Source organism: Misgurnus anguillicaudatus, chromosome 22 (assembly GCF_027580225.2).
Source record: "Misgurnus anguillicaudatus chromosome 22, ASM2758022v2, whole genome shotgun sequence".
NCBI lineage: Eukaryota > Metazoa > Chordata > Actinopteri > Cypriniformes > Cobitidae > Misgurnus > Misgurnus anguillicaudatus.
In genome coordinates this window covers 47,403,630-47,417,556 of record NC_073358.2, presented here as the reverse complement: position 1 = coordinate 47,417,556, position 13,927 = coordinate 47,403,630, and the positions used below count along the sequence as shown (strand labels likewise).

At 34.9% G+C, this 13,927-nt stretch overlaps 1 protein-coding gene across 1 annotated transcript in view; it reads right to left on the bottom strand.

Moving 5' to 3' along the window:
• nos1 (nitric oxide synthase 1 (neuronal)) overlaps window positions 1-1,196 on the bottom strand; it is a 93,197-nt gene extending 92,001 nt beyond the window's left edge. Inside the window, exon 1 of the mRNA XM_055198433.2 lies at window positions 1,180-1,196. The gene's annotated coding sequence lies outside the window, so the exon portion shown is untranslated. The remainder of the gene's footprint in view (window positions 1-1,179) is intronic.
• Between the last annotated feature and the right edge of the window lie 12,731 nt (window positions 1,197-13,927).

Sequence of the window (13,927 nt, the reverse complement as noted above, 5' to 3'; positions counted from 1 at the left end):
TGGTGCTAATTTTTTTTTGTTGTTGTTGGGGTTATAAAATTATATGGTTTACATTCAGATTACTCAACATATAAAGAACACTTTTGCCAGATGTTCAGTGTCCTTAGGCAAATCAGCCTGAGGTTGATTGGCAGGCTCTATAATCCTCTCTTATACACATAATGTGGTAGTATTGTATTTGAAAATGAATTTAAAATGTTACAGTTTGTAACTGAGTGCATAGGGAACTGGTAATTTAGCAAAAAAAAAAACAATATGAAAAATATAAAAATATTTTTATATTTATCGAATTGATTGTTCTTCTTTTGCAGTTGTTTCTGATTATGAAATTAGTATTTTGTATATTCCCATTTATTTACAAGTTATCACAAGGACAAATTGTTTTTGCTTTTACTAATTATAAGAATATTTTTCATACTGTAGGTGTTGTTTCATATAAGAACTTCTTTTGAATACTAATTTGTTAAATCAGTTATGATCACTTAAAAATATATAAACGCTGGGTTTTCACTTGTGAGAAAATAAACATAAACGAATGAAGAAGGACTAGCAAGTCAGCATGCCCAGAAGTGAGGTTCGAACTCTGGTGGTTTGAATTGAAGCGATGAGCACTGTCCACGAGGCTAAGGCTCCACAACGCTAACTTAGTATATTATTGCGTGACAGACTGCAGACTTTATGCGCTCACACGTCTAACCAATTTAAATTGATTAGTCTCAAAATAATATGGGCGGGGCTTAACATTAAAACTTTTTAAAACCCGCTTATGAACAGCATTTAATACATGAAAACAGACAACGAGAAAAAGACAGTCTCAAATAATAATAACAACATTTATAGGTGCTCTAATAAAGGTTTTCATAAGGGCTCCTTTGGATAATCAAAGGGACGAATCTGTCGCCGTCTAACATCTGCTGGTATATCAGGTAAATTTACGTGCGTGCACGCGCATGTCCCCAGATAACACGATCCCCAGTTGATCCATAACACCGGCGTGGTCACGTGGAAGTGACGTCAATGCATACCCTAATAATACAATCTACTAGAATCTCTGACAGTTATATTGTTTATTATATTTATACAGACTCCATTTAAACCATTTAAATAATTAATTTTAAAAACTTTACTTCACAACGCAAATAAATTTCTGTCAAACAACCGCTTCACAAGTCGACCTACCTTGCCATTTCCGGTGTGCGCGTGCACTTCCGCCGCACTGGCGCATAGCTGCCAACTCTCACGCATTCGCCGTGAGACTTACGCAATTGACCCCATTCTCACGCTCTCACGCCACACATTCATTTTCTCACGCAGGCTCGTGCCCACCATTTAGATTCCCATTGAGTTTAATAAAAGACATTAAATAATTTTATAAAAATACCTAACTGTAAATACTGTAAAACGCCTATCTCTATCTGGCGTGCCTCCAACAGCATAAAGCGCTCGTCAAAGTCAAAATGATGCGAAGGCGAATCAAATCAAAGAAGGTGGAGTTATTGTCTACAAATGCCGAAGCGCCAGCTACAAACTACAGAGAGCGAGTGCGCGGCTGCGCGATGGTGAAAGAGCAACGCACGATGTAAGTAGCTAAAGCAGTGCTCACAGTATTGACACTTTTATATTTTAGCGTACCTTCACTGTCTTATGTGCCACCACTTCTCATGGTGCTGGTACTTTGCTGCAAAGAGTCAAAGAGCATTTCACTTTATGTGGCGCTGCGCAGGAAGTTCGGCAGCGAGGACATCAGAGTACCGCGAGAGCAAGTCGAAATGTTACAAAAGGGTCCGCCTTTACCTTTGCTCTCGCGTGACTCTGATGTCATACGCCGATCAGTCAGCTCCGCACCAGTCGAACACACAAAGCGTCAAGGTCTGGATGAAAAGCAGAGATTCCACGCACGCAGATACCCTCAGAAAACAGCAATTTTAATCAACCATCACTCGCGTCACGTGTGTATGTTTGCAAGCAGTACAAGCCTGCGTGATGTTTGCGGTGACAGGTTTTAATAAAAGAGAAAAAGGTCAATTTATATTTGACATCTATAAACAATAATATATACGAAATATAATTATATGGTCTTGACGTACACATTATCTCTTGCTTTAGTTTAATATAAACTACTAATTTGGTTTATTTGATTGTGACAGTCCCTCTATCACCAATCACAAATCATCACTTTACGCTTCTCTTTCTCACTGGATAAACTGAATCAAAGCTGCTGTTATCTGCAGTTATACATTTTACAGAGACCAGTATTCATTAGATTTTAAGAACTTTTTTGGCACTTTTATCAGAAGGAAAGCATAATAGAAGTGTATAAAATAATAGTAAAGACTCTAATCTCAGGCATTTAAACTCAGTAAAAGCTTTTATTTCAATTTAATTTCTAAAATATGATTCGATTTGTATTGAAACATTTTAACGCAGTCTTTTCCAACTATTTAACACAGAAATAGCTAAAATCCACACTATTATCAATTGGCAAATGGTTAGGACTTATATAAAAAATTATTACCACAACCCCCCCCCCCCCCCAAAAAAAATCTCACTCCAAGCTGAACTCAGAAGTTGGCAGCTCTGCTGGCGTGACTGTGGAACGTGTGAAAAGAAAGATAATAGTGTGTCTGTTGTCTTGTTTTACACACTTTTACAGTTATAGTGAAACCTCATCCCAGTCAAGCATGTTTCATTTAACAAGGCGACGAGACTGTGGATAAGACGTGCAGCGTGCAGGCTGAGTTGCGCCCTCTAGCGTTGGATGACTATAGCAGTTTTTTCCATTTGCATTTTTCTGAACGTCTTCTTGCTGAAATTATTTGACCATCGAAATAATTAATTACTATTAAATTATTAATGACAAAAAATCCTCCACTTAACAACCCTAATGCTACTTATCTATAGTTATTGAATGAAATTGGTTTAAAGAAGGTACAACACTACACGCTATGACGTCCCTTAAATGCTTTAATGTACAATAGGCTACAATGTACTTTAAAGGCACAATATGTAAGGTCATTTCAAAATGACACATACAGTTACACTTAGCAAAAAGTACTGTATGAACAATAATGCATCTGTGTGTTTCCGGGACTGTAAGTGGCATTATCCAGAAAAAATTCTTGTTATTGAGATCAAAAAGTTTTATGACAGGTGCACAGATTAAGTTGTTACAGATTAAATGTAGGTTTTAATAATAAACTTCAGAAAAGTTAACTCAGACTCATGTCTCTCAAAATTCTGATGCTCTCTGTTGGTACAGGCTTGCATCAAATCAGAATGTTAAGAGAGCAAAGAGTCATAAGTTAATTCCAGCATTCTGTATTTTGCCATGGTAACAGCTCAGAGTGACCATAGCATCTAATTAAAATGTTGCACGTTTTATTTTGTTAACAACATTCTTTTCTCCAAACCCACAAGTGATGTACATATAGGCTACTATACAGTATATTAATCTAAAATTAGAATAATTGCACTAGAATAATTTTGAATATAAATTCTAAATTAAATAAACCCACACATTCCACAGACTTATAAATGGTTTGCATTAATATTTGCATTCACTAAAAAAGGTTTGCATTTGATGAATATCAAATAAATGACACTCAATCTTTATTTGTAAAATGTGTTGCATGAAGTCTTTAAAATAATCTCAAATTATGATGTAAATTAATGAAGATGCATGGCAGTATATCCTGTTGGTTAAAGATTTGGGTTAGGTTGTAAGTCAGTGACATTATGACCATTATCAGATCTCTAAAACCTTTCTCCAATGCAAAAAAAATGTGTTTATTAAAAATGTGCTGCAAAATTTGTGCTTAGTTTCTGGAACTAAATATTGCCTTTAATGGACAAAGTAAACACAAACTTATTGTTTCTGAAATGTGCAACACAGCATATTCTCTTAATGCACATATAAGTACAAAAAAGCATGCAAATTGGTTAAAATATGTGCATAAATACTGTATTAGGATCAGAAAGATATCTGTTGGGAAAAAATATTTTTGGAAAAAAGCCAAAAGATCCCATGCCTGTTCATTTAATTCGAAGCTATGCAAGCCTGGTCATTTTCAAGGGAATAATAATGCATTAATGATCTAATTTCAATATCAGAACAAGGGCGGAAATTTGGAAGATTAATAATATCTTGAGGCAAGTTATGACTCAAACCACTTCCTGAGCAACCTTTTTCATCTATTGTCTTTTCTCAATCACTCCTCCAGATTTTATGAAAGTGGTCAACTCAAGATTTGAAAGCATTTTTCTAAATTTTTCCAGATATGACTACAGACTGTAAAGTGTACATCATTAAAAATAAATTGTAAGTTGGTCAAAAATGGTACCTAGCTGTCACTGGGGCAGTTCCCTGAGGGTTTTAATTAACTATGTAAACTACAGATATAGTCTGGGGTACTGAACTCTTGTTCATGTAACCTTATCTTCTGACAAGGTAGATTTCTGAATGTAAATGACTTCATGTTTGGAAATGTTTCATATTTGGAAAGTGCCAAAGCATGAATGCACATCACAGATATTTATAAATAAGTCTTTATTTCTCAGGGCAAAAGTAGAATCTGATCAAATGCAGCACAACAAAGACACATATTTGGTAGCAAGGCCTGCGGTGCTCCAGAATGGACATTCAATGACATATAAATACTGGTTTTGTTTACAAGAGTAGAAAAACTAGATAGAAATATCACTGTACAAAATCTACACATACATTAATCCTCATTTTTTGCAGAACATGGAGTTTTTAAGTAAAATACACGAGCAGAATGAATGTGTAGCAACAGTTATGCATGACCAACCTGATGAAAACATAAAAAAAAAACGTAAAGACAATATGTGTGTGCAACCATTTTGCAATGCTTAAATCTGTTATTTAGGTATAATATTATCTGGTATTTCATGTTGTGATAGTTTTTTTAATGCTAAAGGTTTTATTAATCAAAGTATGTTGATAAACCTTAAACATCTTATTACACTTTTAAATCAAGCATGTCATACAATACATCATGAAAGTATTTGATTTATTAATTTATAGTGGTATTTTTTATCTGTAGACCTCAATAATGAACAAACCGATGTAGATGTTGATTTACATGAGCTGTTCTACGTCGTCTCTTACAGCACAAAGGATTCTGGGATATATTTGAAGGACTCTGTGGCAACAATCTGTCCATCTTTACTGTTCTTTCAACCTCAAGAAAATGTTAACAGACCCATACAGTGTAAAAGCACAAACTTTGGGTAGACAGCATGTCCAAAACATACATTTCACCACAAAAATGAAATCAAAATAAAGAAAATAAAAGTTTGCGGACAAAAACATAACCTATTTCAGGACCATTAGGATTTTTTTCATCACCATATTGCTTATGATGTTGTATCATATATATTTTTTCTATTTATACCACGGGTCTGTTGAATGCTGTATTCTGATTGGCTGAGAAATGTTCTGTGGGTATGCATTAATTTCTGATAACCGCACACCTAACTTGTCAAAATAAGCACCAGAGCAATGTTTGTGGTAACCGTGGTATAGGAGGAATAATTTACTCCGGTCCTTTGAATTATTTAAAAAAAAAGCACACCCGCCGCGTCGTGCCGCATTGCACCTTGGGTGTGCATTATTTTCTTGTAATTCAATGGCCCGTCATCAACTATTCTTTACATAATTATACTCATCAAATTTGTACTCTTAATTACTTTCAGAAAAAGTGGTCCCTAGCTGTCACTGGGGCAGGTAAAAAGGTCCAACAGCTGGGTTAAAATTAACCCAAAAATTTATATTTGACCCAATGCTGGGTTAAAAATAACCCACCATTTTTTAGAGTACAGATATTTATACATTTGGTAACAATACAGTACAGTATACCTCTGATGTGTTAATATAAAGGTGCAAAGTTGTACTTTTTGAAAGGGTACTACCCCAGTGACATCTACAATAAAAAAGTTAAAGTTACCTGGTTGCCTTAAATAATTTAACTTAATTTAACTTAAAAATATAAGTTGATACAAAATCTTTTGACTCTTTCCCTGCCATTGACAAGATATCTCATTAATTAAGAGAAACACTTCCCTGCCAATGACGCTTCTCCAGTGTTGGGGGTAACGCATTACAAGTAACTTGAGTTACGTAATAATATTACTTTTCTGAAGTAACGAGTAAAGTAACGCATTACTTTTTAAATGTACACATTAATATCTGAGTTACTTTTTCAAAAAAGTAACTCAAGTTACTTTTTTAGTTTAATTAATTTGATTAAAAAATATGTACTGAATTAAACTAAACGTATGCACTCTCTGTGACTGTGTGGAAACAGTTTGAGTCAGAAACTGAGATGGCAGGCCAGAGCTAAACATTTTTGTGATGAAATATGCAATTTCTGAATGCAGAACTTTTCAGTCATAAAAACACCTGCAAGGCCTGAAAGAGATCAAGCTTTAGCCAAGAAAAAGTACCGCAAAAGTAACTAAAAGTAACGTAAGCATTACTTTCCATGAAAAGTAACTAAGTAATGCAATTAGTTACTTTTTTGGGGAGTAACTTAATATTGTAATGCATTACTTTTAAAAGTAACTTTCCCCAACACTGCGCTTCTCTGACAAGTTTTTACAGTAATCTATAATTCCGCTATTATCCACTAGGTGGCGCATCTTACATAATTTATAAAAAAAACTGAAGCATCAACTAATCCAATAACATATAAAACTCTGTATATGTTTTGACTGTCTTTGTGAATCTGATCTCTAACAAAAGTCCTTTACAAAAAAATGCAATTATATTTAGCTGTTGGCTTAGAATTTTTATTTTTGAAAAACCTACCCATATTTAAGAGGTGATAAAAACAGAAGTTTTTTGTTTATTTGTTTGTTTGAAAGCAGAAAATCTGTTCTTTTATTTGATATATTGTTTGTTTATATTTTTTATATATATATATATTTTTTTTGTGAAAATCACAAAAAAAAAATGCTAGCAGGAAACTAAAAAAAAACGCTGGCAGAGAAAGGGTTAAACAACTTTCTTGAGTTAACTAATATTTTTAAGCTGAATTAACTAAAAATGTTAAGGCAACCAGGTACATTCCTTTATAAGTTAAACAATAAAAGCACTTTTTAATATATATATATAGTAGGGTGGTCTTTATTTTTCGATTTTTAAAGTTCATGCAATATGTTTGAATAAATAAATAAATAAAAAATTGGGCAAAATGTTTTCAATATTAATGAATATTTAAAGGTTGCTCAAGACCTTTGAAGTTTAACACATTCGCGTATTATGTGATTCTTTGTGCTAGCATGTATAATTGTTTAAAAATATATACTTATGGCAACAATGGACTTATTTGATCATGCTCCATGCAATTTAAACTCCTGTTTTAGTTTTGAAATGTCTTTCAAAGCAAGAAAGCTTCATTGTGAATGAAGCACAATAGACAATATACACTGAGATAATGGCTGAAGCAACACGAAGCAAGTCCGCTATATGGTTACTCGGATCAAAAATTTTATGTGTGTTGTGCGTTTTTAAATGGTACAGTTTTTTGCAAAATATTTCGGAAATATTCAAAGGCTTTGAGCAACCACTAGATATTGTAGGAACAATTAAAAAATTTGCAGAGTTTGTTTTTATTGATATCCTAACACATTTAGGGTCAAAATTTTTGACCCATTATAAGGACCACCCTTATATATAGCCTAGTTAATTTAGAAATTTAGAAATGTCTACGCACTTCTATATGAACGATGGCTTACAAATAATGCCATGATCGATAAGAAATCCGTAAGAGGATTTGATTTAATTTTTACTTGAATTATAATTACTTGATGAAATGAAATAAAAAAACACAAATGAGAGTATGATGATATGCTAAACATCTTACAAATGAGCTCTGTGGCAGAATGTGTGATATGTGTTTTAATCAGAGCATCAGAAGAGAGGAGTGGTAATGAATTCTCTTGCTCAGAGGCTTGTTTGCTCTAATTATCCTGAATGTGAATTATTTGGTAATTATCAAAGAAGCGCATCAGTCGCCTACCATGAAAATTACATAAATACATGTCTCATAGCGGGCCGCATAGAAAAATTAACAATTCAGCGTTAGTTAAGGACTTGTAGAATTATGAGATTAGTCATTATGTTTGAAGGGGAAACATTTTTTATGCATCAGTTTGATTGTAAACACATTGCGTCATAAATAATTAGGTGCTTTGCATTTTTAATTTGATGTGTTTGAGAGGCATGTCGAGTGTGGGGCGGGTTCAGGTTACTCTGATGGGCTTCCATTTACTGAAACATCTCAATCAGACGACCTTCATGACCCATAATGCTAATGAAGTAGACATACACAGGTAGAAATAGGAAGGAAAGGGGTGAACGAACAAAAAACAGTCTGTGAAAACCCAGCTAAAGTAATTTTTTGTAATATTAATACTTTTTTTTATAAATATAACATTGATATATTTAATATTAACTGAGTGAGATCATGTCAAAGATTCAAATCAATAACGAAAATAAAAATTTGATGCTTCAAATCTCATCATTAGATTATGAGACTTTAACTCTCACAGACAGGGTCAAATAAGGGCTTTTCACAATTGTTATTTTATATCCTGGGTTATCTGTTTCACGTTTCACGCTGTTCATACTTAAAGATGGTGTGTGTAAATTTTAGCGACATCTAGTTGTGAGATTGCGAATTGCAACCAACACTCACCCCTCAATTTCAAAACGCAAATGGTAGCCGCCACATAACAAACATGACCTTGTCTGAGACAACATATAGGGACGAAACGACCTCTGTACAGTATGTTCGTTTAGGGCTACTGTAGAAACATGATGATGACTTCCATGTAAGGAGAATATGCTCATTTTCCAGTTCTCCTAGAGTTAAACATTTGATTTTTACCGTTTTTTAATCCATTCAGCTGATCTCCGGGTCTGGCGGTTCCACTTTTAGCATAGCTTAGCATAATCTATTGAATCTGATTAGACCATTAGCATCGCGCTTAAAAACAACCAAAGATTTTCGATATCTTTTCTCTTTAAAACATGACTCTTCTGTAGTTACATTGTGTACTAAGACCGACAGAAAATTTAAACTTATGTCTAGGAACTATACTCTCATTCCGGCGCAGGGCCGGAGTGGGACTCATTTTCAGCTCTGGAGTTTCATGCCTTAGACCGGCCCACTTTAGTTCACGACTGACTATTAAAATAATATCTTTAAAGCCTCAGTAGTATAAGTCTGCAGTAGAGCACTGTTCTCTGCAGTCTTGCAATTCACTGTATTTTTCAAATATATAATTTCATATTCCGTGCAAATGCAGTAAACAATTATAATTTTTGCCATAATCATGCAACCATAAGACCATAATATTACTAAAGTAAACTTATTCAAAAACTAAAGGAAACAAATGTGTTTGTGTTTTCCTCTATATTTCTATTTCTAAAAAATGGTGAGTCTTGAGATTAACTGTTGGGTTGATAACGTTTGGAAACCCCTGATATACGATAAGCAAGATTTATCAAGTATGCATTGGAAACAAATGGAAAAAAGTATTTTAGTACTTAGATCATGTCTATTGCTAAATAACGTAGGCTAAGGTAGGACTACATTGTGTTAAAAAAAAGAAAACATCATGGATATACTTTTGAAACTACTTTTTTCAAATAAACTAATGAGTTTTGCATCAAATAGATTTTTGTTCCTCTTGCAATAAACAATGAATAATGACTATTCATAGAGAATTCATCTATGACTTGGATAAAAAATACGTTTTGTAAATTATTTTCCTTTTAGAGGCCAGCCCGTTTGTATTAAGACGCGCTCAAGTTTATTTAAAATATAATAGACGCACGGCCAGCAAGCGCACTCAAAAGACGCGCTCAAGTTTATTTAAAATATAATAGACGCGCGGCCGGCAAGCGCACTCAAAAGACGCGCTCAAGTTTATTTAAAATGTATACGCGCGGCCGGCAAGCGCACTCAAAAGACGCGCTCAAGTTTATTTTAAATAGACGCGCGGCCGGCAAGCGCACTCATTATAGACGCGTCTGAAACAAAACTCGTGTTCAAGGAAGCGCTTTGAAAACCAGAAGACAGCGGCACGTCCTGCGTTTCCCATGTGTTTAAGATGTCAATGAACCCTAATGCAAGAATTCTTCCAATAAGTGGTCGGGACTCGGGACACAATCAACTTGTGCATAAAGCGGCGGGGACATCTCTCACCCGCAAATACGCGTCATCCCGGTGGCATGACAACACCGGCCCTCGTGGCCAAAAAAAACAGACCGGCCCACCGGGAATCCTCCCGGTTCTCCCTATGGCCAATCCGGGCCTGTTCCGGCGTAATAATCAAGGACTTGGCTGCTGTAACATGGCTGCATCAGGTGTAGTGATATTACGCACTGCCCGAAAATAGTTCCCTTGGTTACTTTCAATAGCAAGGGACTATTTTCGGGCAGTGCGTAATATCACTACGCCTGCTGCAGCCATGTTACAGCAGCAACGTCCTTGATTTTTACGCCAGAATGAGAGTATAGTTACTAGCCATATCTGCCTAGATAGAAAATCGCAACTTTAAATTTTTTGACGGTCTTAGTACATGATGTAACTACAGAAGAGTAAAATTTTAAATAGGAAAAATATCAAAACTCTTTGGTTATTTTTTAGCGCAATGCTAATGGTCTAATCAGATTCAATGGATTATGCTAAGCTATGCTAAAAGTGGTAGCGCCAAACCTGGAGATCAGCTGAATGGATTCCAAAACGGTAAAAATCAAATGTTTAACTCTAGGGGAGCTGTAAAATGAGCATATTTTTTTTTAAAGTGTAGTGTCCCTTTAAAGGCTGGGTGCATGATCTCTGAAAGCCAATGTTGATATTTGAAAACACCTAAACAAACACGCCCCTACCCTAATAGAATCTGGACCTTTTTTGATAGACCCGCCCCACACATATGCAACCCAGGCAACGATTTCGGTTAGTAGCCATGCCCCTTACTGCTGATTGGCTACAAGTGTGTTTTGGTGTTTTTCAAAATCATGCACCCCGCCTTTAACCGGGGGTTTTGAGGTAACCCTGGGTATTTATAATCTGACGTTTCACACTCTGACGCGTTCCTAAACCCAGAGTTAACGTTTTCATTTCCATATTTGCTTTGTCCACAGTCATGATTGGAAAGCGATGTCAAACTGAATTCATTAAAATACCACGCGGTCGCTTTAAATAACTGCTTGTCGCGCACTTTCGCGTGAGTGCCAGAACAGATCGCAACGTTCAATCTCTCTTAGCTGTAATTTTTAGTCCAATTAAGTTGTTTTCATTACACATATCTTGATAGGTACTTGCACTTCAAAGGCATTTTAAACGCTTGGAAATGCCATAGATATGTATACTAGATGTCGCCCTGGGGTTCTAACCATGCGTCAAAACCGCCGCCATCTTGGAACAGGGGTCTTGTCATAAGAAGTAGCTAGGTAACGCTATTATCTCCGCCTGTACTTCGAATTCATGGACGATGCTGGACTTTTGTCAAGAGGTCAACACGTGACATTTCTACGTCACTACGCAATTACGTGAGGTCGCGCTTGTGCATCACAGGACCGGAGATAGACGAAAAGTTGACGTTTTAAAGTGCATATTTTTTATTTTTCTTGTCGTTTCGCAAGATAAGACCCTTATGCCTCGTTTGGGATCATTTAGAGTCCTTTGAAACTCTGTAAAAAAAAACTGTTAAGTTTTGAGTGTTAAGTGTTGGGGTCCATTAAAATTAGAAAAATCCTGGAAAGTTTTCCTCAAAAAACATAATTTCTTCTCGACTGAACAAAGAAAGACATCAACATTTTGGATGACATGGTGGTGAGTAAATTATCCGGATATTTTAAAGAAAATTGACTAATCCTTTAAAATTCGCATGCTGCAGCAGGCGGCAAAAAACGCAAGGCGTTCAGTGCGGATAACGCTCACTTCCCATAAAAAAATCATTAAAGAAAGGGGCCTGCAACTGCCATAAATGCGTTTGGTGTGATGGGCCCCTAACATCGCTTCGTTTCTCTTTAACCTACATCTATAGGTTAAAAGCGGGGTTTAGAACGAAGATAACCCAGGGTAAAGGGCATTGTGAAAAGCCCTACAATATACAGAGATTATAGGTCAGTTTATCAAAATTGAATGAGTTATATAAAAATAAATTATTAAAAATGTTAAAAGAAAAAGCTTTATACAAACATACAAACATACTGAGAGAGAGAGACCACAAATACACATTTTCTCTCTCAAGAGCCACACACATGAATACAATTAACCACATGCCACTTGTTTGTACCTTTCTTGCTCTTTGTGTATGACTAATACAATCATTTATTATGCTGTAAGTTAAAGTTCAAGTAGCAAATGTCTAAGATAAACAATGTCGGTCCAGTGGGAAGAAAATGTCAGTGAGATCATTTTACTGTCCTGACTGCAAAGAGGTTTTATAATTAAATCAACTCTTGTGTGTCTTCATACTTCAACAACACCTGCGCACACCGGATCATCTGCAAAGACTTTATACACACTAAAAAAATGCTGGGTTATTTTCAACCTGGCATTTGGTCAAAAAGTGACAGACACAACCTGTTGGGTTGTATTTTAACAAGCTGGGTTGTTTCAAACCAAAATGCTGGGTTATTTTAACCCATTTTGTTGACGTAAAATATAAACATTTTCTGGGCTAATTTAAAGACATTTTAAGATGTAAAAATAATTATTCGGTGTCTCCAGAGTACGTATGTGAAGATTTAGCTTAAAATACTATATAGATTATTTATTGTAGCATGTTAAAATTGACACTTTGTAGGTCTGAGCACAAATGTGCCGTTTTTGGGTGTGTCCTTTTAACTGCAAATGAGCTGATGAAATGCAAACACTGTTTACCATGATGGCTTGTTAAAATTAAAAATTCAATTGTGCTGACAATTATTCTCTCTCTCTCTCTCTCTCTCTCTCTCTCTCTCTCTGCACTAAATAGCAGTGCCTTAGATGGATAGTGCAGATTAAGGGGAAGCATTCTAAAATGTTTTTAATTTGATGATAAAATATTTTGTTTTTACTTGATTTAATTATTATAATTCCCAGTTATTATATTCATAAAGTTTAATTGTAATGAAAAAATGCCAAATTTTGAAGAATTTAAAATAGGTATTAAAGTATATTTAGAGACAATATCCAAAAGCAATAACTAGAAAGCAATAAAGACTATACGGTTGTTTAATAGATTTTAAATTTTTTTTAATGTAAAATGTCTTTCTTTTTCTCCCTCTTTCTCCCTTGCTTTATTTTTTTGTTTTTGTATTGCCCCTCACAGGCATGGTTATGTACTCTGGTTTGTAAACAATATTGTGTTCTTGTTAGTATTCAATAAAAAAAATAAATACAAAAAAATAAAATAGGAAGTGAATCAGCCAATGGGTGAACGCAAAACATGATTTTATTTTATTTTTTAAATTAGGGGGAGGTATTATCCCCTTCTGACATCACAAGGGGAATTATTAATTTTTTTTTGTTTACCAAACTAAGTTACTCGGTTGTTCTTTTACACATTTTCTAGGTTAATAGGGGGGCACTGGGGACCCAATTATATCACTTAAATATGGAAAAAGTCAGATTTTTCCCATTTTGACCCAACACTACGTTGAAGATAACCCAGCATTTTTTTTAGATTTTGTCTTTAACCATAGTTGTGTGTGTGTTTTACTTTAAAGGACAAATAAGTCAGGTGGGCATTGAAGCAGTACACACAAAGAAAAAAGCCAAATGAACAAAAAATTCAATGAATGTTAATATAAAGTGTGCACTTTTACCACAATCCAAAAAATGATGGGTTATTTTAAATCCAGCGTTGGGTCAAAAAGGGTCAAACCCACACTGTAAAACCTAAA